This window comes from Bos grunniens, chromosome 16 (assembly GCF_055505025.1).
Source record: "Bos grunniens cultivar Pamir isolate PY7600 chromosome 16, Bosgru_T2T1.0, whole genome shotgun sequence".
Lineage (NCBI taxonomy): Eukaryota > Metazoa > Chordata > Mammalia > Artiodactyla > Bovidae > Bos > Bos grunniens.
This window is the reverse complement of record NC_141180.1, coordinates 53,735,548-53,762,895: the sequence shown is the minus strand read 5'-3', so window position 1 is coordinate 53,762,895 and position 27,348 is coordinate 53,735,548. Positions and strand designations below refer to the sequence as shown.

Genomic DNA, 27,348 nt, shown 5'->3' with positions numbered 1-27,348 from the left:
CTTAGTCGCTCAGTCGTGTCCAACTTATGAGAACCCGTAATCTTAAATAAGGCAGTCCTGGCAATAGATGTAGTCAGAGGCCACTAACACAGTCACTTTATTACAAAGTTGGCTACCGATCAATACGAAAGAAGTGATACCAATTCTCTTGCCCTGCTGGGGAAGAAGACTAGTTCTCTTTTCAAAATTCCTTCCAGCTCCAAAACTAAATATTCAAAATTTCAATGAAATAAAACCATGCAAATCAATTTCACCTCTGTTTCACAAAGATGTAACCGATAAGGAATTACTAGAAACAAAACGAAATGACTGGAAACACTCTTTGAGACACACTTTACCTACTTTGTTCATAACTTAGATGTTCAGAAAAGAGATCACAGATGAATTTAAGTTGAAAGATGAGGATGACAGCAGTGTTACCAGTTACTCCAGCACCATCACTGCATTCTAGTCATCAAGCTATCATAGAAACCTAGAAAAATAAAGACAACTTGTGTATCTCCCCATCTTTGGAGGGCGGATCAGGATGGAATTCTTTGTACTCAGGTGGTTCAGTTGTGTAGAAAGCACATTTTGGGAAACCAAGAACTTCACCAGTATTGTTGCTTTAAAAATAAAAGGATGTCTCTATTTATGACCTTTCTCATGTTAATTCCTGAAACAACACTTACAGGATCCATTAAAGGTGATTCTTTCATCCAGAAAATATTTTAACTTGCTTGTGTTGCTCTGGTATTGGTGAGTCATTTCCTGAAAGCAAAATTATAGGAAATTGTAAGGAGAAAAAACAATGTGGATGTTTGAGCACAAAGTCCAAATTACGACTGGAAAAGGAGTACAAATCAAGGATGAACTTCCCCCAAATTCAGTCAGTTTTGTTCATAGAAAAATATTCAACCAAAGAGCTTTCAATTTCCTCAACTCTTACATTTCCTTCGATTCTTTTTCCCTGGGTTCTTTGCATTGAACAAAAGTCAGTTTCTACTTGGAATCTGAAGCAGCAGTGTAAAGAGTAATACTGGCTCCTGGGATGACCTAAGGTGTGTCTCTTGGTCTTAAGACACAGGGAAAACTTCTGCTAAAACTTCAAGGCTAAACAGAAGACGGAGTGAGGGAAGAAGGGAAGGGGACCTCAAATGCTTGTTCTTCCTTTGAAGGATTGCAGCAAGCTTTCAAGAAAGCGCCTTAACTCTTTAGATATCCAGGTTCTATACCCTAGGTGCTGCCACAACAGTGGCCTTTCATTCCCAAAGCAAATGCAGTTTGTGCCTCCCTTCTGCTGTGCTTAGTTGCTCAGTCGTGTCTGACTCTGTAGCCCGCCAGGCTTCTCTGTCCATGGGGATTCTCCAGGCAAGAGTACTGGAGTGGGTTGCCACGCCCTCCTCCAGGGGATCTTCCCAATCCAGGTTTCCCACATTGCAGGCGGATTCTTTACTGTCTGAGTCAGAACACTGGAATAGGTAGCTTATCCCTTCTCCAGGGCATCTTCCCCACCCAGGAATTAAACCAGGGTGTCCTGCATTGCAAGTGGATTCTTTTACCAGCTGAGCTACCAGTGAAGCCCGTGTCTTATTTATAAGAGGATAATAAAGCAATGAATGTCAAGGAGTTAACAGTGCTCAGCACATAATAAGCAGGTAATTAATAATAAATAGTGGTTTATATAGAGCAATAGATATGACTAAGGAAATAGAAGTATAGAATATACATTGCATTGGTTACATGTATTTCCTCTAAGTCCTACTTTAAGCATGTATATATATATTTTTTAACCACAGAAGACAATTTGCTATTACAGCCTTTCTAGCCTCCTGGAGAAGTTTATTTTTAATATTTTAAAACTTTTGCTTTTGATATTTTTAATATTTCACAGGACTTTTTGCACTGCCCCACAGTGCCATCACTTTGCCAACATAGATCCACATAGTCAAAGCTGTGGATTTTCCAGTAGTCATGTACTGATGTGAGAGTTGTACCATAAAGAAGACTGAGTGCCAAAGAATTGATGCTTTTGAATTGTGGTGCTGGAGAAGACTCTCAAGAGTCTCTTGGACAGACAGAAAGGCGATCAAACCAGTCAATCCAAAAGAAACCAATCCTGAATATTCATTGGAAGGACTTAGGCTGAAGCTTCAATACTTTGGCCACCTGATGCGAAGAGCTGACTCATTGGGGAAAAAAACCCTGATGTTGGGAAAGACTGAGGGCAGGAGAAGGGGATGACAGAGGATGAGATGGTTGGATGGCATCATTGACTCTATGGACATGAATCTGAGCAAACTCCAGGAGATAGTGAAGGACAGGGAAGCCTGGCGTCCTGCAGTCCATGAAGTCAAAATGAGTCAAACACAGCTGAGTGACTGAACAACAACAGTACTTCCTTGAGAGCCATGGGACAGAAACCAGTCTGGCAGCCCTCATCCTTCTCCACCTTGGGCTGATGGACCTGAAAAGGAAGGAGGACCTTGAGCTGTACCTGGTAGAATAAAGAGAGGAGCCTCTTCAGAACTTCCTTCACCTTAAGACACAACTTAGAGTCAAGCATACACGCTGTGGAACCAGAATTAGTGGGCCCCTATTCCCAGCCAGACCTGTTATGAGTTATGTAATACCAGCTTGGGTAGTTAGTACCTCTGAAGCTCAGTTTCATCATCTGTAAAATACTTTCTACCTGAGAGAGTCAGTACAGAAATCCAAAGGACTCTGGGAAGAGTGGAGTAGGAGTAGGAGAAACCAAGAATCTGCCTCCCCACCTAGAGGAAAATTACACTGGCAGAACCTGTCTGATGTAATTATTTTAGAACCCTGGAGATCTATTGATTTGGGCAATAGACTGGGTCCTATGCTGAGCAAAAAGGAGCCCTGTCCCCCCTGCCGTAGTCGAGATCTGTGCTCTGATCACTGATTGCTGCTTCTAATCACAGGAGTGCAGATAAAGATGGTGGGAAGCCACTGTGGTACCTCCCTCCATTGTTGCAAGCCTCTCCCCAACCAGCTGAAGTGCCTTCTGAAGTATAAGCGAAAGTGTTAGTCACTCAGTCTTGTCCGACTCTTTGTGGCCCCATAGACTGTAGCCCCGGAGAAGGCAATGGCACCCCGCTCCAGTTCTCTTGCCTGGAAAATCCCATGGACAGAGGAGTCTGGAAGGCTGCAGTCCATAGGGTCACTGAGGGTCAGACATGACTGAGCGACTTCACTTTTACTTTTCACTTTCATGCACTGGAGAAGGAAATGGCAACCCACTCCACTCCAGTGTTCTTGCCTGGAGAATCCCAGGGACCGGAGAGCCTGGTGGGCTGCCATCTCTGGGGTCGCACAGAGTCGGACACGACTGAAGTGACTTAGCAGCAGCAGCAGCAGACTGTAGCCCGCCAGGCTCCTCTGTCCATGGAATTCTCCAGGCAAGAATAGTGGTATGAGTGGGTAGCTATTTTCCTTCTCCAGGGCATCTTCCTAACCCAGGAATCAAACCCAGTCTCCCGCATTGCAGGCAGAGTCTTACTATCTGAGTCACAAGGGAAGCCCTGAGATTTAAAAAGCCAGCACTCCTTTCCCCAACACTCCTTCGTCTTTCTCTCTGTTACTGTCTAAAAGCCACACTTTAAAGACTAAGATTTAACAACCTCGATATGTACAGAGAAAATTAGAAAGTGACGAGGTATGCTGAGGGAAAGGCTCAAATAAAGAACTGAAAGGACGTTAAGTTTACACCTCAGCCAGAGCCTCAGCACAGAGAGAGCCTACCACAATCAAAATAAACATATAAAAAAATTGATTCCCAGGGTCACTGCATTATTAGATTCAAATGTCTAGTTTTCAGCAACAACAAAAGCCCACAAGGCATACAAAGAAACAGGATATAAGTATACTTATAAGTGTAAGCTTATACTTACAGCCCATTAAAGAGGAAAATATAAATCAACAGAACTTAAAAAGGCGTAAAGGCAGATATACTAGACAGACATTTTAAAATAACTTTTTTAGAGAGGCTCAAAGGGATTTCCCTGGTGGTGCAGTGGATAAGAATCTGCCTGCCTAATGCGGGGGACATGGGTTCAATCCCTGGTCCGGGAAGGTTCTACGTGCTGCAGAGCAACAAAACTCCACAGCTACTGAGCTCATGAGCTGCGACTTCCGAAGCCCTCGTGCCCAGGGCTTGTGCTGCACAGTAAGAGAAGCCTTCACAATGAGAAGTCCACACAAAGCAGCAAAGACCCAGTGCAGCCAAAAATCCATAATTATTTTTAATATAAATAAACTTTTTAAAATTAAAAAAAAAAAAAAGAACTAGTCTATCACAGACTTCACAAACAAACTTATGGTTACCAAAAGGGAAAGGTGGAGGAATAAATTGAGAGTTTGGGATTGGGGTATGGCCAATTAACAATAGTCTCAGGTGAATAGCAAAGGGACTCAGCCATATACATGTATCCATTCATACCCAAGACAAAATGTTTCTGGTGTTAAAAAAATAAAAATAAAAATTTAAAAAAAGATTTGGGATTAATGTGTACACACTACCATATATAACAATCAACAAGGACCTACTCTATAGCACAGAAACTCTACTCAGTATTCTGAATTAATCTATATGGGAAAAGAATATGAAAAAGAATGGATATATGTATGGATATACATATAAATAGATAGATAACTGAATCACTTTGCTGGACACCCGAAACTAACATAACATTGTAAAACTAAACCCCAATATAAAATAAAAATTAAAAAAAAATTATCAGTCTAAATGCTAGTATTGGGGACTTCCCTGGTGGTCCAGTAATTAACAATCTGCCTTGCAATGCCAGGGACTCCGGTTCGACCCCTGGTCAGGGAACTAAGATCCCACATACCTTGGGTAATTAAGCCCGAGCTCCGCAGCTACTGAGCCCTCACACTCCAGAGCCCACGTGCCACAACTAGAGAGTCTTTGCACCACAACAAAAGATCCCACAAGACACAATGAAGACTGCGCGTGCCACAACTGAGACCAGACGCAGCCAAAGAAATAAATATTTTTTAAAAAGTCAGCCCACAGAATGGGAATAAATACTTGCAAAGCATATATCTGATAAGGAATTAATATCCAGAACACATGTGAATTCCCCAAATTTCTACTTTTGACTTTAATTCATTTGATTGTGGTCAGAAAACTTACTTAGCATGTTGCAATCCTTACAAACATTTTGAGGCTTGCTTTATGGCCTAAAATGTGGTATATCTTAAAGGATGTTTCTTGTGCACTTGAGAAGAATGTGTATTCTATTGTTTTTTCATGGAGTGTTCTATGGATTTTGAGGTTTAAAGTGGGTTTGAAGTTTTAGTTCTTCTATTACCTTGTGGAACATATGTGTAGTTGTTCTATCCATTATTGGAAGTGGGGTATTGTCATCTCAATCAGCTATTATTATTGAGTTTCTATTTGTCCCTTCAATTTTATCAGTTTTGCGTCATGTATTTTGGGGCTCTGTTCTTAGATGGATATCCTAATGGATTAACCTTTCAATCCTTATAATATGTCCCATAAAAAAAAGTCCCTTTTTAACTCTAGTAACAATTTTTTTAAGTCTATTGTGTCCAGCTTTCTTATGATTGCCGTTTGCACACATATCTTTTTTCACTCTTTTATTTTCATTATTTGTATCTCTAAATCTGAAGTGTGTCTCCTGTGGTCACCATGTAATTGGATCTTTTTTTTTTTTTAAATCTAATCTGTCAGTCTCTACCTTTTGATTGGATTGTTTAATCCATTCACATTTAATATTATTATTGGTATGCTTGGATTTATGTTTGCTTTTTAATTTTTGTTTTCTGTATGTTCCATCTCTTTTTTCACACTATTCCTCTTTTATTGCTGCTTTTTGCATTAAATGAATATTTTCTTATGTAAAATTTTAATACCATTAAGTTTTTCCTGTGTTTTTGTTATGTTCCTTGTAGATGCACTAGAACTTAACATATACATCTTAACTAATTAGAATATTTTAAATTTATTCTAATTTAATTCCAGTAAGATGTAGAAATATATAGCTATTTCTTTTTCCTCCATTTCATGCTGATAAGTTGGTGCAAAAGTAATTGCAGTTCCTGCACTGTTGAACTTTGCCCTTTGACATTGGAATACATTCTTAAATAAATGTGGTTATGTTATACATCATTTTAATGTGCGTCTCTCTTTTTTGCCAATGATTTATTACTTGCTGTTTATTTTATATTTATTTTAAACCATGGAAATTATATTAGACAAAAAGAAAATTCAAGGCATTTTCTTATTTGAATTCAAAATGGGTCATAAAGCAGTAGAGACAACTTGCAACTTCAATAACGCATTTGGCCCAAGAACTGCTAACAAACGTACAGTGCAGAGCCTTGAAGAGGAGGAGCAGAGTGGCTGGCCATCAGAAGTTGACAATGACCAATTGAGAGCCATCACTGAAGCTGATTCTCTTGAAACTACACCAGAAGTTGCCAAAGAACTCAAAGTTGACCATTCAATGGGTTGTTTGGCAGTTGAAGCAAATTAGAAAGGTGAGAAAGCTTGATAAATAGGTACCTCGTGGCTGAGCACAAATTAAAAACATTGTCATTTTGAGGTGTCATCTTCTGTTATTCTACACAACCACAACAAACCATTTCTCAATCAAATTGTGACATGCAACAAAAAGTGAATTTATACGACAACCAGCAATGACCAGCTAAGTGGCTGGACTGAGAAGAAACTCCAAAGCATTTCCCAAAGCCAAACTTGCACTAAAAAAAGGGAATGGTCACTGTTTGGTGGTCTGCTGCTGGTCTGATCCACTACAGCTTTCTGAATCCCAATGAAACCATTACATCTGAGAAGTATGCTCAACAAATCAATGAGATATACTGAAAACTGCAACACCTGCAGCTGGCATTGGTCAACAGAAAGGGCCAAATTCTTCTCCACAATAAATCTGACCTCACATCACAACAATCAACGCTTCAGAAGTTGAACCAATAGCGCTACAAAGTTTTGCCTCATCTGCCATATTCACCTGCCCTCTTGCCAACCAACTACTACTTCTTCAAGCATATTGACAACTTTTTGCAAGGAAAATGCTTCCACAACCCCTGGGATGAAGAAAATGCATGGATTTTTATGCCACAGGAGTAAACAAACTTATTTCTCATTGGCAAAAATGTGTTGATTGTAATGATTCCTATTTTGAGTAATAAAGATGTGTTATAATGAGCCTAGTTATAGTGATTTAAAATTCATGGTCCAAAACTGCAATTATGTTTGCACCAACCTAATATTATTGTTAAACATGTTACATCTATATACATTACAAAAATACACTGTTATAATTGTTACTTTATATAATTCTATGCCTTATAAAGAAACTGAGGAAAGTACATATAAAGTTTGCTATACTAGCCTCCTTATTTACCATTTCTAGTTCTCTTCCTTTGCTTCTGTGGAGTTGAGTTATCATCTGGTGTCATGTCCTTAATCCAAGGCAGCTTTGCTCCCATTATATCTTCTGTGCTGTTGTCAAATATTTTACATTTTTATATGTTATAGGCCCAATAATACAATTTACATATATATATAATATGTATATATACACACACACACACAAACACACACAATTGCTTTTAAAATTAGTTAAGAGGAGCAAGGAAAACAAATAAGCATTTATGCTGTCTTTCATCATTATTTGACGTATACTGGGGCTATTTATCTTTCCATGTGGACTTCAGTTACATTCTGAGATCGTTTGCTCTTAGCCTAAAGCACTTCTTTCCATACTTCTTAGCAAGTGGCTTTTTGAGCAGCAATTCTCTCAGTTTTTGTTTACCTGAAAACCTCTACATTATGTCTTCACTTTTGAAAGATAGTTTTTTTAAAAATATTATTTACTTTTTGTTATTTGGCTGTGCCAGGTCTTAGTTGTGGCATTCATAATCTTTTTAGTTGTGGCATGCAAACTTTTAGCTGCTGCATGTGGGATCCGGTTTGTTGGTGTTTTGTTTTTTTTTTAAATATTTATTTATTTGGCTGGGCCAGGTGTTAGTTGCAAAGGTCTTTGATCTTTGCTGTGACCCACAGGTTCCCTTAGTGTGGTGCATGGGACCTTCTTTTTTATTTAATATTGATTCATTTCTTTAGGTATGTATTTGGCTGCGTGGGATGTTAGTTGCGCCACTCAGGACCTTCCATTTCAGTGCGTGAACTCTCTAGTTGTGATGCATGGGCTCAGTGGTTGCAGCACCAGGCATAGTTGACCAACAGCAATGTGGGATCTTAACTCCTTGACCGGGGACCAAAACCACGTCCCTCACATTGCAGGGCAAATTCTCAACCACTGGACCACCAGGGAAGTAAGTCCCTGGGATCTAGTTCTCGCTTAACAGTGTTTTGCCCAGCCAGCACTTGGAATATGCTATCCCACTGCCTTCCGGTCCCCATTGTTTCTGATGAGGAGTCAATTGTTAATCCTTTGGGGTCTCCTTTTGTGTGATTTTTCTCTTGCTCTTTCAAAGTTTTCTCTTTGTCTTTTAGCATTTTTACTGTGATGTGCCTGGATCAGGATCTCTTTGCTTTGTGTTCATTCTGCTTGGAGTCCATTGAGCTTAGATTTCTTTGTCTTTCATTAAATTTGGGTAGTTTTCCGCTTTAAAAAAATTTTTTTTCCTACTTCTCCTCCCTTTCTGGTATTTCCAGTACATGTATGTTGATGAGCTTATGGTGTCCCATATTTCTCTGAGGCCCTATTCATTTCTTTTGTTGTCATAAAATATACATAAAATTTACCATTCTAGCCATCTTTAACTGTACAATTTAGTGGCATTGTGTATATACACAATGTTATACAACCATCACTGCTATCCACTTATCAGTCCAGACAGAAACCCTGTACTCATTAAAAAATAACTCCCCATTCTTCTCTTCCCTTGCCTCTGTTAACTTCTATTATTTTTTATGTCTCTACATCTGGTCAACTTTTAAACTTTAATCACAGCAGCTCCCTTTTTAGTCAGACGTTCACATAGGGAAGGAGGGGAAATTCTTTGGCTTAAATATATAATTTAACAAAATAACTGCCTAGGAAAAAAAAAAAAAACCAGACAAATATAAGCCAGTGGCCGCTGGGAATGGTGGTGACTCATCTCACCAGGCACTCCAGAATATCTTTGTTTATCAGTAGGACAAATCTCAGCTTAAATTAGCAAAGGTTATATAAAGTTAGTTGATCGCCTTATCTGATCACACAGCATAGATGACCAGTTTCAAGGGCAAGCCCAGGGAAAGGAATGGTGCCTGAGTACATTGTCTGCTCCTGTTCCCAAAGATTATGAACCTCAAAGTTTGTGGTTTTAAGGAATTACTGCTTATATCAATTGTTTTCTGTAAGATGATATGATGAAAGAGTTTTTTGCACAAGACTTAACATGTTTTTCAAATAACAGGTTGGTTGACTATGAAGAGTAGCTCCTATTATAATCAAAGTCATTTCAAAACATGTCACCAGTAAATGCATTCAAAAATTATTAGAGCAGGGACTTCGCTGGTGGTCTGGTAGCTAAGAATCCACTCTCTAATACAGGGGCCTTTGGGTTTGATGCCGAAGAGCAACTAAGTCAAAGAGCCACAACTTACAGAGCACCCATGCCACAATGAAAGATCCTGCATGATGGAATAAAGATCCTGCATGCCACAGCGAAGACCCAACGCAGCCAAACACATACGTACTTATATACATACACACATAAATAATCTGGGGCAGGATACGCACTTATATACATACACACATAAAATAATCTGGGGCAGGATACACACTTATATACATACACACATAAATAATCTGGGGCAGGAGGGCTATTTAAAAAGGTTTTGTAAATTAATTTAATTGGAGGCTAATTAGTTTACAATATTGTGGTGGTTTTTGCCATACGTTGACATGAATCAGCCACAGGTGTAGATGTGTCCCCCCATCCCAAACCCCCACCCCATCCCTCTGTGCTGTCCCAGTGCACCTGTTTCATGCATCAAACTTAGACTGGTCATCTATTTCACATATGATAATATACATGTTTCAATGCTATTCTCTCAAATCATCCTGCCCTTGCCTTCTCCCCCAGAGTCCAAAAGTCTGTTCTTTGTTCCCATGTCTCTTTTGCTGTCTTGCACATAGGGTCATCGTTACCATCTTTCTAAATTCCATATATATGCGTTAATATACTGTGTTGGTGTTTTTCTTTCTGACTTACTTCACTCTGTATAATAGGCTCCAGTTTCATCCACCTCATTAGAACTCAAATGCGTTCTTTTTAATAGCTAAGTAATAGTCCATTGTGTGTATGTACCACAACTTTCCTATCCATTTGTCTGCTGATAGACATCTAGGTTGCTTCCATGTCCTGGCTATTGTAAACACTGCTGCGATGAACATTGGGGTACACATGTCTCTTTTAATTCTGGTTTCCTTGGTGTGTATGCCCAGCAGTGCGATTGCTGGGTCACATGGCAGTTCTATTTCCAGTGTTTTAAGGAATCTCCTCACTGTTCTCCATAGTGGCTGTACTAGTTTGCATTTCCACCAAAAGTGTAAGAGGGTTCCCTTTTCTCCACATCCTCTCCAGCATTTATTGTTTGTAGACTTTTTGATAGCAGCCTTTCTGACTAGTGTGAGATGGTACCTCATTGTGGTTTTGATTTGCATTTCTCTGACAATGAGTGATGTTGAGCATCTTTTCATGTGTTTGTTAGCCATCTGTATGTCTTCTTTGGAGAAATGTCTGTTTAGTTCTTTGGCCCATTTTTTGATTGGGTCATTTATTTTTCTGGTATTGAGCTGTATGAGCTGCTTGTATATTTTGGAAATTAATTCTTTGTCAGTTGCTTCATTTGCTATTATTTTCTTCCATTCTGAAGGCTGTCTTTTCACCTTGCTTATAGTTTCTTTCATTGTGCAAAAGCTTTTAAGTTTAATTAGGTCCCATTTGTTTATTTTTGCTTTTATTTCCATTACTCTGGAAGGTGGGTCATAAAGGATCTTGCTGTGATTTATGTCAGAGAGTGTTCTGCCTATGTTTTTCTCTAGGAGTTTTATAGTTTCTGGTCTTACATTTAGATCTTTAATCCATTTGAGTTTATTTTTGTGTATGGTATTAGAAAGTGTTCTAGCTTCATTCTTTTCCAGGTAGTTTACCAGTTTTCCCAGCACCACTTGTTAAAGAGATTGTCTTTTCTCCATTGTAAATGCAGAAAAGATCTTGCATGATGCAATAAAGATCCTGCATGCCACAATTAAGACCCAATGCAGCCAAATACATACATACATACGTAAAATAATCTGGGGCAGGAGGGCTATATTAAAAAGTTTTTTAAAAATTATCAGAGCACTTTTACCTCCTGAGCCTGATAGGTATGGGTAAATAGCATCCTTTTGAGGACTGAGGGAGGGTATATGTCCCTCTAAGTGTTTGATGTGGAGAATCTTTTTTTAGCAAGAGCAGCTAACCCTAACCTATTTATTTTTCTGGGCTTCAAAATCACTGCAGATGGTGATTGCAGCCATGAAATTAAAAGACGCTTACTCCTTGGAAGGAAAGTTATGACCAACCTAGACAGTATATTAAAAAGCAGAGACATTACTTTGCCAACAAAAGTCCATCTAGTCAAGGCTATGGTTTTTCCAGTGGTCATGTATGGATGTGAGAGTTGGACTGTGAAGAAAGCTGAGTGCTGAAGAACTGATGCTTTTGAACTGTGGTGTTGGAGAAGACTCTTGAGAGTCCCTTGGACTGCAAGGAGATCCAATCAGTCCATTCTAAAGGAGATCAGCCCTGGGTGTTCACTGGAAGGACTAATGTTGAAGCTGAAACTCCAATATTTGGCCACCTGATGTGAAGAGCTGATTCATTTGAAGAGATCCTGACGCTGGGAAAGATTGAGGGCAGGAGGAGAAGGGGACGACAGAGGATAAAATGGTTGGATGGCATCACCGACTCAATAGACATGGGTTTGGGTGAACTCCGGGAGTTGGTGATAGACAGGGAGGCCTAGTGTGCTGCAGTTCATGGGGTCGCAAAGAGTCGGACACGACTGAGCGACTGAACTGAACTGAACTGAACTGAAACTCAATCTTTATTCTTGGTTCCTGACTTAGAGCTCCTAATGGCTTGGAATTCCTTGAGTCATCCTGTGTATTTTTTTTTTCTAATGAAGTGTTTCTTGGCAGGGCTCTAGATGGCTTCAGGATGGGCCTTGTCACCAGAAAGGCCAGGGCATGATTAGAGAGTTAGAATTTTCAGCCTTAATCCCTGGTCAGAGAACTAAGATCCCACATGCCACAGAGCAACTAAGCTGAAAGCATCTCAGTGAAAGAGCTTGAGTACTCTAGAGCGTATGCTCGGCAACAGAAGAAACCCCCACAAGCCACAACGAAGACCCAGCCAAAAAAAAGAGAAAAGTAAAGCACTTTCCTGAGTTCTGTGAGTTATTCTAGCAAATTATCAAACCTGAGGAGGGGCTATGGAACCCCCAACTTACAGCTGGGCTTGGTCAAACATTCATGAGGCCCAGGACTTGTGATTGACATCTGAAGTGGAGGACCACTGAGGGGACTGAACCTTTAAATCTGTGGAACCTGATGCTAATTCTCGGTAGGTCATGTCAGCAAGTTGAAGAAGAAATGATGGAAAAGACACCACCTCTTTCATGTCAGGAGAAAAAAAAAAAAAAAAAAAAGCCTCTCATTTGGTGTCAGAAGTGCTGTGGCTAAAAACAGTAAAGACACTCCTTTACACATCTGCCAGAAGAAATAATTTCTGTATGTTCATGTTCAGGCTCTCTACATTTTATGGGCAATAATGTAAAAACTCTTTCCTCTTTTTCTTTCTTCCTATTTTTTTCCCCCCTGAAATGGTCTGTACCAATTCTAATGCTTCTCCAGGCATCAGCAGACCAGAAACATAGTATTTTTAGGAAGGCATGAGCCTTTTATGGTTTTATTTTGGACATGCCTTATATCAATAAAAGCCTAGAAAACAGCCTCTGTTTTCTAGAAAATTCAAAGCATTGAAAAGCTCTAAGTCCCCTGTATATTTATTACAAATATACAAAACAGTCACTCAGTCTGCAAAATCCAGACTCGGAAAGAATAAAAGCTACACACCATTTCCTCCACTCATGGGTATGGTTGGCAACTACTTCACCCTGTGAACTGTTCTGTCACAGGTTCATGGTGTTGACAGGGTCCTGAGCCCCACCTTCCTCACAGTGCAAGTCCCTTCCAGATCATTCCCTTTTCCATTAGGGATTTGGAGCCAGAGAGCCTTGGTTCCTTCTTGAAAGTGAAAGTGAAAGTCACTCAGTCGTGTCCGACTCTTTGCGACCCCATGGACTATACAGTCCATGGAATTCTCTAGGCCAGAATACTGGAGTGGGTAGCCGTTCCCTTCTCCAGGGGATCTTCCCAACCCAGGGGTCGAACCCAGGTCTCCCACACTGCAGGTGGATTCTTTACCAGCTGAGCCACCAGGGAAGACCAAGAATACTGGAGTGGGTAGCCTATCCCTTCTCCAGCAGATCTTCCTAACAGATCTTCCAGGAATCAAAGGGAGTAGATCCTCCAGGAGTCGAACCAGGGTCTCCTGTGTTGCAGGCAGATTCTTTACCAGCTGAGCTACTGACATTTTGTAAGCTGTGTGAGCTAAGACACACCACTTACTCTTCCCGGGCATTGGCTTCCTCATATAAAACAACATGGGGAACGTGTGACATATCTCGCATCAGGGGATCTGAAGTCTGGGACGTTTCTTTCTAGTCTTTGCCCTTTGCCCCTATTCTGAGTCATGATGTTCATTTCTCATCAACCAGAGACACTGGAGGATACAAGAGTCATCAGAGCGCAACTGCTTTCAGAGGAGCTGGACGTGGAAGAGTGCTGACAGGAGTAGATAGTATGTTTTCCTTCTTAGCTGCCCTTTATACTGTTCTGCTGAATTCTGACTCAGATGAAGACTCAGGCAGAGCCCAGAGTCTTTCAGTTTCTCTTGGTCACTAATAAATTAATTCCCTTTATTTGGGTATTTAAAACTCCAGTCTGATCCAGGTAAACATGATATTGTTTCACTAGACTAAAAGCTTCTTTCCTCTTTCTACTGGTCAGGCCTGATTTAGGCTTAGATGTTTACAGAGGAGAAAGGCAGGGAGGAGGATATTTCTTCCTGGCTTTTCCTCTATCTCCTCTTGCAGGACTCTTGGCATCTAACCTGGGGGAAGGCAATGGCACCCCACTCCAGTACTCTTGCCTGGAAAATCCCATGGACAGAGGAGCCTGGTAGGCTGCAGTCCATGGGGTCGCTAAGAGTTGGACACGACTGAGTGACTTCACTTTGACTTTTCACTTTCATGCACTGGAGAAAGAAATGGCAACCCACTCCAGTATTCTTGCCTAGAGAATCCCAGGGATGGAGGAACCTGGTGGGCTGCCGTCTCTGGGGTCGCACAGAGTTGGACATGACTGAAGCGACTTAGCAGCAGTAGCAGCAACCTGGAGGAGAGGAGGGTGAGGAAGGTGGGAGAAGGCGAGGGGGTGATAGGCAGGTTTTTTTAAAAGGACAGAGTCCCACACTACTGGTAGTTTTCTTCTGCCATGCCAGCAACCATGAAGGTGCAGATCCCGCCCTTGTCAAATGTTATACTCTGACCCATTTCACCTGATTTCCCTGCTGGCAAAGCCACTACCTGCAGAGACCTTCTGTCCACAGACAGCTCCTAAGCACCTCTAACCTTTAGGTACTGTCAGTCCCGAGGCAGGGACTAGCCCTTGTGTGTCCCCAGACACAAACGTCAAGCTCTAGGGATGGTTTCATGAAACCCGCCTCACTTGGCCAGGATTTACAAAGTGACAATGCTTTTTTTCAGCAGAGCATGTGGTTGGTTCGTGTACCAGAGAAGAGAAGCCCAGCCCACCACCACTAACTCACTCAAAAGAAATTTAAGAACTTCTATTACTTTTTAAAAAATTTATTTACTGGATTAAGCTGGGTCATAGTTGTATCACTCAGGGTCTTTTAGTTGCAGCATGTGGAATCTACCCCGACCAGGGATTGAACCTGGGCCCCTGCATTGGACCACAGAACCACCCAAGGAATCCTCTCTATTACCTTTCTTGATTATTCTCTTTGCTTCTTCTTACAGACACTTGGGTGGGGGGTGATAAGCTAATAATAACAAAATTTACCCTCAGCAGGCATTAGTTTCCTCATATATAACAACGTGGGGAGCATATGACGTATCTCTTATCAGAAGTCTGAAGTCCAGGACATTTCTTTCTAGTCTTTGCAGTTTGCATCATCTTTGAGCATGACTGACATGGAGCACCTGACCCCCTCCCATTCACAGCTTTGAAGCCTCTGATAAAACACCTAAACAAAAGGAAAAGTCAAATTTGTATCCAACATTAATATACTTAGGATTATGCTTTTAAACTTGTTGCCTGAGAAGGCTCTCACAAAATCGATCACACGTTCCACAAGTTTGAATTCCTCTCTCTGATACCATGTCTGCAGATGAGCAGAGACTTCACACAGATTTCTGCTTACACTGAAAACACATGTGTATTTTTCTTGGCACCAGACTATCAAGGAGTGAAGGCATCTGGCAACTTCAGCAGAAGCAAGTGAAAGTCTACTTGCGTGCGAGGAAGAGTCATGCTTGCAGGGCTTTCCCATAGATTGCCTCCTGACACGCTGATGTTTTACTATAATTTACAGTCTGTGTCTCTTCAATACCTCTAGGGTTGACAGAAAGAAATACATTTGGGAAATACAATAATTTTTTCCCCAGTCTACTCCTTCAGCAATTTTGCCACAAGAGTAGCTTCTTCTGAAGTGTTTTGCTACAGAAAAGTATGACTTTACCTATTTTCCAAATAGTGTCATAGGTGAAAGAAGATGCAAGCAACTCTGTTCTGTATGTTCTGTGCATGAACCCCTCGTAGGTCAGCATTTTTGCTTATGGAGACATGACTTCAAAGACCAACCTGAGGGACCTCCCTGGTGATCTGGTGGTTTGGACTCCATGCTTGCAATGCAGGGGACCCAGGTTCAATCCCTGGTCAGAGCCTGGTCCCACCGGCTCAACTAAAGACAAAGACTCAGCACAGACAAATTAAAAGAAAAAGACCAACCTGTACAGGTTTTACACTTTTCTTAACTGAAAGCTCACTTGTATTGCGGAATCAAAGTTTATGCTAAAACATTTTTCAGACTCACTTTGGAGAGATTAGCAGCAGATGACAGATTGGTGCCTGTATTAGTTTCTACTGCAAACTTATTGACTGGGAAACTTAACAGAAATTTACTATCTCACAGTTCTATAGGCTAACACCATGAGATCAAGCTGTTGGCAAGGCTGATTCCTTTTGCTCTGATGGAAGGATTTGCTCTAGAACTCTATCTTCAGCTTGTAGATGTCTATCTTCACATTCACATGGCATTTGCCCTGTTTCTGCTCATTTTTCTTCATTTAAAAACAAAAAAACCCCCTCTATTCTTCAGGTCATATCATCTCTATCTATAAATTCAACAGATTTTTCTCCTGTCAGTTGAAATCTACTGTTGAGCCTCTTTAGTGCAGTTTTCATTTTAGGTCTTAAACTTTTCAACTTCAGACTTTCCCTTTAGTTCTTTTTTATAATTTCTATCTCTTCATTTATATTCTCTGTGTGATGAGATATTTTCATCACACCTTCCTTTACCTCTCTAAGCACAGTTTTCTTTAGTTGTTTAAGCATATTTATTGTCACAGCTGTGAAGTGTTGTTCAGTCTGGGCCCTCTCACAGACAATTTCTGTCATTTGTTTTTTCCCCTTGTGTGGATGATACTCACTTTCCTGTTTCTTTGCATGTCTTCTTCTCTCTTTTTTTTAACCCTGAAAAACGGACAGCTTGGGTAATATAATTGTAGGAGCTCTCAATACTGATTTCTCCTCCCCCTATCCCTCAGAGTTTGTTGTGGTAGCTGTTTGTTAAGTGAATTCGTTGGACTTTTTCTTTTTTTATTTGGCTGCACCAGGTCTTGGCTGCAGCACTTGGGATATTTTAGTTGCAGTTGTGGCATTCGAACTCTTAGTTACAGCATGTGGGACCTAATTCCCTGATGGGATGGAACTCAGGTCCCCTACATTGGGAATGCAGGGAAGTCCCTTGGCTGGACTATTTTAGTAAATCCTATTTCTCTATCATTGTGAAGGCCTTAATGTTGCTCACCATGGGGCATTGCCCTGAAGTTCTGCAGTCACTCAATGATTCAGTTCAGTTCAATCGCTCAGTCGTGTCCGACTCTTTGCAACCCCATGAATTGCAGCACGCCAGGCCTCCCTGTCCATCACCAATTCCCAGAGTTCACTCAGACTCACGTCCATCGAGTCAGTGATGCCATCCAGCCATCTCATCTTCTGTCATCCCCTTCTCCTCCTGCCCCCAATCCCTCCCAGCATCAGAGTCTTTTCCAATGAGTCAACTCTTCGCATGAGGTGGCCAAAGTACTGGAGTTTCAGCTTTAGCATCATTCCTTCCAAAGAAATCCTAGGGCTGATCTCCTTCAGAATGTGATTAGCAAGGTATTTAAAAAAAAAAATTTTTTTTTCACTTTTGGCTGCACTGGGCCTTCATTGCTGTGTGTTGGCTTTCTCCAGTTGCAGCGAGCAGGGGCTACTCCTTGTAGTGGTATACAGGCTTCGCATTGCTGTGGTTTCTCTTGTTTCAGAGCATGGGCTCTAGAGCATAGGCTCAGTAATTGTGGCGCATGGGCTTCGTTGCTCCACGGCATGTGGGATCTTCCCGAACCAGGGACCGAACCCATGTTTCCTGCATTGGCGAGTGAATTCTTATCCACTCTTCCACCAGGGATGTCATCAGGGCACTTTTTGATTATACCTTTCCCTGATGTGTTGGCTGCTTCTTTTGGTATAACACCCAGCTGGTAGGTTTCTCTAATTGCTGGCTGATAACTCTGTTATTATTGACAATGTCCTCGAGCATAAGTTGCTCCACAATCTGATTCAGTTAAATGTGAGGCCCTTTCCAGGGATACAAACAAGTTGATGTGAGGATGATTGAGAGCCCAGTATTCTCAGTCTGCCTCAGCTTTTGTAGAGCTCCCACTCCATGAGATGGCAAGTGGATGAATACTCTTGACTTCCTGCTTCATTTCTCTTGGAATTTACCCTTTGCAACATGGAACTGTGGTGAGGCAGTTGAGGTGGAAGCATGAGAAATGCTGGCAACCTGTCCCTCCTAGGAAGACACCATAGCCCTTTACTGGGAGCTGGGGAATAGGGAACCTTATCTTCTTGGCCACAGCTGCCTGGAGAGGTGCATCTGTTATATTGAGATTGGGTTGACGGGAGTAAAAGCAGGTCATCATTCAAGTGCTGTAGACATTTGCTGTTTTTGCTGAAATTTAGTAGATCCTTTGAATAAATATTTTATTTGCTGTATGTCCTTAGGACAATTTCCACAGACTTTAAATAGCTGCTGTTCTCTAAAACATCCACCAGTTGTAGTTGTTTGGCTGGGAGTGAGAACTTCTAAAATGGTGTCTTCCTGTAGAGTTTAATTGCATGTCATTGATATAATAAGGTTGAACATTTTTCACTTCATCCTGGGTCATTTGTGTTAGTTTATGCCCGTCTACCCTCAGATCCATTCCTCATGTTCTCCTGCAGTGCACTGTAGAGGGGCTCACTCCATGGGCTCCCATGTCAACTGGATTCTGGCTGAGTTTGGTTAATAGGAAACACTGAGGGGAGGACACTTGAAGGCAGAAGGGTGAAGCCAAGGAGTTCTCCCCTCCCTTCTCTACCCTGGGCTTTGCCTGCTGCGACTGTGGCTTGAGCTCCTCCCAGACATGCTCACTGCAATTTCAGCTTCCACTGGGCAGTATTACCTTCTGGGGCCCTAGAACACTTTCTCCTACCTCTGTCTCCTTCCAGCTGAGGGAATGGGAATAGTTTCCCACATTGTCCTCGCTATTCCCTCTGCCTCCCAACTCCTCCATCACTGGTATAACTCATGCCCTATGTTAAATTCCCTCTGCTGTAAATACTTGACATGGTATCTGCATGCCAGATTAGACTCTGAGACAACACTAAGGCTTCCTTTTCTGTTAAAGTCTTAGTTTTTACTTTTTTATCTTATAGTCTCCCCTCCTTTTTTTCTTTTTAATTCTTAAGAGTTCTTTATATATATTAAAGTATATATTTTATACTAGTCCTTTATTATTTGTATGTGTTGGAAATCTCTCAGTTTATGGTTTGTCTTTTCACTCTTCACGATGACTTTTCTAAAATAGTTTTGTTTATTATTTATTTTCGGCTGTACTGGGTCTTCGTTGCTGTTCAGGCTTTTCTGTAGTTGCGGTGAGCTGCTGCTGCTGCTGCTGCTGCTAAGTCGCTTCAATTGTGTCCGACTCTGTGCGACCCCATAGACGGCAGCCCACCAGGCTTCCCCTGTCCCTGGGATTCTCCAAGCAAGAACACTGGAGTGGGATGCCATTTCCTTCTCCAATACATGAAAGTGAAAAGTGAAAGTGAAGTCGCTCAGTCGTGTCCGACTCTTAGCGACCCCATGGACTGCAGCCCACCAGGCTCCTCCGTCCATGGGATTTGCAGGGGCTCCTATATAATTGTGGTGCACGGGCTTCTCACTGCAGTAGCCTCTCTTGTTGTGGGCTCTAAGGCATGCGGACTTCAGTGGTTGCAGCACATGGGCTTTGTAGTTTCAGCTCCCAGGCTTTAGAATACAAGGCTCAGGAATTGTGGGGCGTGGGCTTAGCTACTCCTCGGTATGTGGGATCTTCAAAGATCAGGAACCAAAGCCCCATCGCCTGCATTGGCAGGCAGACTCTTCACCACTGAGCCACCATGGAAGCCCTTCATGATGACTTCTGATGAAGTTTCTAGAGTTAATGAAGTAGTCTACTTTTAAAATTTGTTTTCTTGATGATTTGTACTTTTTGCATCTTCTTTTAAGAAATCACTTCCTAAACCTCCCTAAATATCTTCTATTCAAAATCTTCTTAATCTTCCACTTTTAAGTCTATAAGATACACTGAACTAATTTTAGTATAAAATATAAGTTCAATCTCATGTTTTCTCATATTGATAACCAATTATCCCAGCACTATTTTTACTGAAAATCTTTCCTTTTCCTCACTGATCTTATAATTATATATACTGATAGAACTTATTTCTGTACCCTCTATTCTGTCTCATTATTATATTATTTATCCCTGAATTATTACTATGCTATCTATTATACTACACTATATTATTAATATGCTATCTTCAAACTATATATTAAAGCTTTATAAGAATTTTTCAGCTGGTGAACTAAGTTCTCTTACCTGTTCTTTTATAGATATATGTTTTGGCTATTCTTGACCCTTTTACTCTTCTGCTGCTGCTGCTAAGTCACTTCAGTCGTGTCTGACTCTGTGCGACCCCATAGATGGCAGCCCACCAGGCTCCCCCGTCCCTGGGATTCTCCAGGCAAGAACACTGGAGTGGGTTGCCATTTCCTTCTCCAATGCATGAAAGTGAAAAGTGAAAGTGAAGTCGATCAGTCATATCCGACTCTTAGCGATCCCATGGACTGCAGCCTACCAGGCTCCTCCATCCATAGGATTTTCCAGGCAAGAGTACTGGAGTGGGGTACCATTGCCTTCTCCGCTTTTACTCTTCTACATAAATTTAATACAAATTTATCAAGTTCCACCAAAACCTAATTTTGAATAAAACTACATTGAATTTGTAGATCAATTGTAGGAGTGGGAATAACTGACATCTTTGTTGTATTTAGTCTTTCAATCTATGAGCCTATTTCACCATTTGTCTTTAATGTCTTTCAATAAAATGTTAATATTTTCTTTTAAAGATCTTATACATCTCTTGTTAGATTTGCTTTTAGGTCCTTTTTTTGCTTTTTAGGTCCTTTTTTATGTTATAAATGTATCTTTCTATTTGACTGCATTATTTAACTGGTTGTTACTGTTTATAAAAACACAAAAGATTTGAAGGGAGTCAAAAGGTACAGGCTTCCAGTTATAAAAGAAATGTCACGGGAATATAATGTACAGCATGGTGACTATAGTTCAGTTCAGTTCAGTCGCTCAGTCGTGTCCAACTCTTGGCGACCCCATTAATCACAGCACACCAGGCCTCCCTGTCCATCACCAACTCCCGGAGTTCACTCAGACTCACGTCCATTGAGTCAGTGATGCCATCCAGCCATCTCATCCTCTGTCGTCCCCTTCTCCTCCTGCCCCCAATCCCTCCCAGCATCAGAGTCTTTTCCAATGAGTCAACTCTTCGCATGAGGTGGCCAAAAAATAGTTTAAAGACCTAAATATAAGACCATAAAACTCCTAGAGAGAACACAGGCAAAATATCCTCTGACACAGATCATAGCAATATTTTCTTAGATCAGTCTCCCAAGGCAAATAAACAAAAACAAAAATTAAGAAATGAAACCTAATCAAACTTAAAAGCAAAGGAAACCATCAAAAAAACAAAAAGACAACTTACGGAATGAGAGAAAATATTTGCAAATAATACGACCAACAAGTGGTTAATTTCCAAAATATACAAATAGCTCATACAACTCAATATTAAAAAAAACAAACCACGCACAATAAAAAAAATGGGCAGAAGACCTAAATAGGTATTTCTCCAAAGAAGACATACAGATGACTTTACAGGCACGTGAAAAAATGCTCAACGTTGCTAATTATTAGAGAATTGCAAATCAAAACTACAATGAAGTATAACCTCACACCAGTCAGAATGGCTATCATCAATAAGTCTACAAATAATAAATGTTGGAGAGGGTGTAGAGAAAAGGGAATCTTTCTATACTGTTGGTGAGAATGCAAATTTTTACAGTCACAATGGATAACAATGTGGAGGTTCCTTAAAAAAAATTAAAAATAAAGCTACCATTTGATCCAACAAGCCCACTCCTGAACATATATCCATAAAAGATGAAAGCTCTAATTCAAAAGGATACATGTACTCCAAAGTTCACAGCAGCACTATGTACAATAGCCAAGACATGGAAGCAAATTATCCATCAACAGATAAATGGATAAACAAGGTGTGGTATTGATATGCAATGGGATATAACTCAGCCAAAAAAAAAAAAAGAATGAAATATTGCATTTGCAACATGATGGACCTAGAGATTATCATGCTAAGTAAGTCAGAAAGAGAAAGAGTAATATTATATCACTTACATGTGGATTCTAAAAAATAGTACAAATGAATCTATTAACAAAACAGAAACAGACTTGTAGCATAGAAAACAAATTTGTGGTTACCAAAGGGTAAAGTGGAGGGAGGATAAATTAGGAGTATGGGATTAACACATACTGCTGCTGCTGCTAAATCACTTCAGTCGTGTCCGACTCTGTGCGACCCCATGGATGGCAGCCCAGCAGGCTCCCCCGTCCCTGGGATTCTCCAGGCAAGAACACTGGAGTGGGTTGCCATTTCCTTCTTCAATGCATGAAAGTGAAAAGTGAAAGTGAAGTCGCTCAGTCGTGTCCGACTCTTAGCGACCCCATGGACTGCAGCCTACCAGGCTCCTCTGTCCATGGGATTTTCCAGGCAAGAGCACTGGAGAGGGGTGCCATTGCCTTCTCCTAACACATACTACTATATATAAAACAGATACTCAACAACAATTTACACAAGGGGGATTTCCCTAGTGGTCCAGTGGCTAAGACTCCATTCTCCCAATGCAGGTTTCCTTGTCAGGGAATTAGATCCCACTTGCCGAAATGAAGAATTTGCACGTTGCAATGAAGATCAAAGATTCTTCGTGCCGCAACTAAGACCCAGGATAGCCAAATAAATAAATAAATATTTTTAGAAAAAGAATGTACATAGGGAACTACATTCAATATCTTGTCATAACTTATAAGGGAAAATAGTCTGATAAATATATATAGCTGAATCATTTTGTTGTATAACAAAACAATATTGTAAACTGAAATATACTAACAATATTGTAAATCAATTATGCTTCAATGTTTAAAAATGAATTCTCATTAAAATTTTTTTTTAAATGGAAAATGAAAAATTCAAATGGAAGAACAGGTTGATTTCAAAAATATGATTATTGTCTTCTGAAACTACATTGTCTGACATTTCCCAGTTATCATCAGGAGCTATTGGGATTTACCCACAACTTCTGAGAGCAGACTGGATAGTACTGCCTTTCTAGAATGTCTGGTATGATTGTTTTAAGACAAACTCCCTGTCAAGAGTAAGAAAATGAGGGCTTCCCTGGTGGTCCAGTGGTTAAGAATCCACCTTGCAATGCAGGGGACAACAGTTCAATCCCTGGTCTAGGAAGATTCCACTTGCCACAAAGCAACGAAGCCTGAGAGACACAATTGTTGAGCCAGTTGTGAGGCTGGGAGTGGCAACTACTGAAGCGCTTGTGGTCTAGAGCTCATGCACCACAAGAGAAACCACCGCAATGAGAAGCCTGAGCACTGCAACCAGAGAGCAGCTCCCACTTGCTGCAACTAGAGAAAGCCTGTGTGCAGCAACTGAGATCCAGTGTTGCTCTCGGTCAAAAATAAATAAATCTTTTAAAGAGTGTACAATATACGACCCACAGAAAAAGACATTCAGAATTTTTTTTAAGAAAAAGATATGAAAGTAAGACAACACAATAAGATCTTTTAAAAGCCCAAACTAAAGAAACATGTATGTATGTGCATCAGTTCAGTTCAGTCCCTCAGTCCTTTTCGACTCTTTGTGACCCCACAGACTGCAGCACACCAGACTTCCCTGTCCATCACCAACTCCCAGAGCTTACTCAAACTCATGTCCATCGAGTCGATGATGCCATCCAACCATCTCATCCTCTGTCATCCTCTTCTCCTCCTGCCTTCAATCTTTCCCAGCATCAGGGTCTTTTCCAATGAGTCAGTTCTCCACATCAGGTGGCCAAAGTATTGGAGTTTCAGCTTCAGCATCAGTCCTTCCAACGAATACTCAGGACTGATTTCCTTCAGGATGGACTGGTTGGATCTCCTTGCTGTCCAAGAGACTCTCAAGAGTCTTCTCCAACATTGCAGTTCAAAAGCATCCATTCCCCAGCACTCAGCTTTCTTTATAGTCCAGCTCTCACATCCATACATGACTACTGGAAAAACCATAGCTTTGACTAGATGGACCTTTGTTAGCTAAGTAATGTCTCTGCTTTTTAATATGCGTCTAGGTTGGTCATCGGAGAAGGCAATGGCACCCCACTCCAGTACTCTTGCCTGGAAAATCCCATGGATGGAAGAGCCTGATAGGCTACACTCTATGGGGTTGCTCAGAGTCGGACACGACTGAGTGACTTCACTTTCACTTTCCTGCATTGGAGAAGGAAATGGCAACCCACTCCAGTATTCTTGCCTGGAGAATCCCAGGGACGGGGGAGCCTGGTGGACTGCTGTCTCAGAGGTCGCACAGAGTTGGGCACAACTGAAGCGACTTAGCAGCAGCAGCAGGTTGATCATAGCTTTTCTTCCAAGAAGCAAGCGTCTTTTAATTTCATGGCTGAAGTCACCATCTGCAGTGATTTTGGAGCCCAAGAAAATATAGTCTCTCACTGTTTCCATTGTTTCTCCATCTATTTGCCATGAACTGATGGGACTGGATGCCATAATCTTAGTTTTCTGAATGTTGAGTTTTAAGCCAACTTTTTCACTCTCCTCTTTCACTTTCATCAAGAGGCTCTTTAGTTCTTCTTTGCTTTCTTCCATAAGGGTGGTATCATCTGCACATCTGAGGTTATTAATATTTCTCCCAGCAGTCTTGATTCCAGCTTGTCCCTCATCCAGTCCAGCATTTTGCATAATGTACTCTGCATATAAGTTAAATAAGCAGGGTGACAATATACAGCCTTGACGTACTCCTTTCCCTATTTGGAACCAGTCTGTTGTTCCATGTCCAGTTCTAACTGTTGCTTCCTGACCTGAATACAGATTTCTCAAGAGTCAAGTCAGGTGGTCTGGTATTCCCATCTCTTTCAGAATTTTCCACAGTTTGTTGTGATCCACAGTCACAGACTATGGCGTAGTCAATAAAGCAGAAGTAGATGTTTTTCCGGAACTCCCTTGCCTTTTCAATGATCCAATGGATGTCGGCAATTTGATCTCTGGTTCCTCTGCTTTTTCTAAATCCAGCTTGTACAACTGGAAGTTCTTGGTCACATACTGTTGCAGCCTAGCTTGAAGGATTTTGAGCACTACTTTGCTAGCGTGTGAGATGAGTGCAATTGTGCGGTAGTTTGGACATTCTTTGGCATTGCCTTTCTTTGGGACTGGAATGAAAACTGACCTTTTCCAGTCCTGTGGCCATTGCTGAGTGCGTGTGCATGCCTATGTGTAATTAAAATATTGTTAATCCCCACAAAAAGCCTGTAACTGAGTTCTTCTCCTTTTCTCTAGAATGTCAAAATCCACATTCAATTCAAATATAAAAGGTGAAAAGAACTAAGTGAAAATATTCCCTCCCAACCCTTTCCCTCAGATTTCTACTTACTCTCCTAAAATATAATCATTTCTTGAATGTCTTTCTAAACCTATTTTGTGCATATCCAAGGAAAAACATATTATATATGCATTATGCATACACTCCCCGCTCCTGCTCAATGTTTTGCATTTAATGGTGTATTTTGAAGATTAATTCATATTAACACACAAAGACCTTCCTCATTTATTTTTAGTGAGGCATAGTATAACATTGTATGGTTAACTGCATGCACCATTATTTGTTTTAGTTTGTTTGAGGTTTTTACCTCTGGTATGAAACACTAACAGATATGGTCTTAAAAAAAAAAAACAAAATAAAACTGTAACCATAATATAGCACTATTATCACAGTTAAATTAACAACTCCTCAATATCACCACATATCTAATCAGTATCTGAATGAAATGATCACGTGTCAATTTTTAAAACTTTTCACAATTTGAATCACAATCTAAATAAGATGAATAAGCTGTGGGCTTCCCTGGCAGCTCAGTGGTAAAGAATCCACCTGCCAAGGCAGGAGACATAGGTTCCATCTCTGACCCAGGAAGATCCCACATGCCTCGGGCAACTAAGCCCTTGTCAGAAGTATTGAGCCTGTGTTCTACAGCTGAGGAGTGGCAATTACTGAAGTCTCGGGGGCCCTAGGGCCTGTTCTCTGAAACAAGAGAAGCCACCATAATGAGAAGCCTGCTCACAGCAACTAGAGAAGAGCCTGCAAAGTAAGGAAGACCCAGAACAGCCGCGCGCACACACACACACACAAACTAAAATGCTGTAAATACAGTTTGTAAACGACTTAAAATACAAAATCAATAAATTGCAGTTGATTGACGTTTTTTGCAGCCCTTTTAATCTGTCGGTTTTCCCTCTTTTGTTTCTCTTGCATTTTATTTATTAAAGAACTCAGGATGTTGCCCTACAGAATTTCCCACAGTCAAGATCTTGCTGATTCTATGTCTGTGGTGTAGTTTAACATGCTCCTCTGTTCTATTTTCTATACATTAGCATTTGGTTCTAGGTATTTGATCACACTTGGCTGTAGTGTGCATGTGTGGATGTGGTGTTTTACTGAGAATATCCTGTTGGTTATCTTCCTTTTTGTAATCTTAGTCAGTTTCTTTTTTATTGGAGAAGGGGTAACTTAATTTTGAGACAAAATGTCCTCTCAGAAGAGGCGGTGGTTCAAATGACCTGTGATAGATGTAAGGTTGAGCAATGAACTTACAAGAGAAATGGTCACACTAGAATAATTCAGGCAGAACAACAAATTCCTCATGATTTTTCACTCTCAACGAGAGTGATTTCCTTTTTCTTAATTAGCTCTTAATCACCACACGCTCCGCATTTTTTCCTGAGGTATTATTTCGAGGAGGCAGCCAAAAACAGCTCAGTAAATAATTTGCTTTTCAAAATTAAACAAAACTTGGGCAAGTTGCCACTGATTACTGACCAAGGATTCTTGGGCTCAAGCTCCAGCCTCCCCGCGAGGCGCTAAAGCGCAGTCTCATTTCACTTGAGACCTTTCCTGCCTTTTTCACCTTTTCCCGGGGACCAGCACCAGCACCGCGCAGAACAGGCCTCAGGGAGCTGGGACTTGCAGGAACTCGGCATCCCGGCTTGTCGCCGAGTCACATAAAAAGCAGAAACGAGCGCCGCGGAGCAACTGAATCCCGCCCCGCGGAGGGGGCGCCCGCCCACCCCAGCTCCAGGCCGGGGGGCGGGGCCTCGGGACTCCGCCCCGGCCTGCGTCTCCTCTCCCGCCCCTC

At 41.1% G+C, this 27,348-nt stretch overlaps 1 long non-coding RNA gene across 2 annotated transcripts; it reads right to left on the bottom strand.

Moving 5' to 3' along the window:
• Window positions 1-70: 70 nt before the first annotated feature.
• LOC147356855 (uncharacterized) lies at window positions 71-27,314 on the bottom strand. 2 transcript variants are annotated; one of them, XR_015143577.1, is made up of 2 exons: window positions 27,033-27,314; window positions 71-750 (listed from the first exon to the last, which is right to left on the bottom strand). It is a non-coding gene; the product is annotated as an uncharacterized LOC147356855 (long non-coding RNA). The 2 variants fall into 2 exon arrangements; XR_015143576.1 differs by lacking the exon at window positions 27,033-27,314 and adding an exon at window positions 7,416-7,515.
• Between the last annotated feature and the right edge of the window lie 34 nt (window positions 27,315-27,348).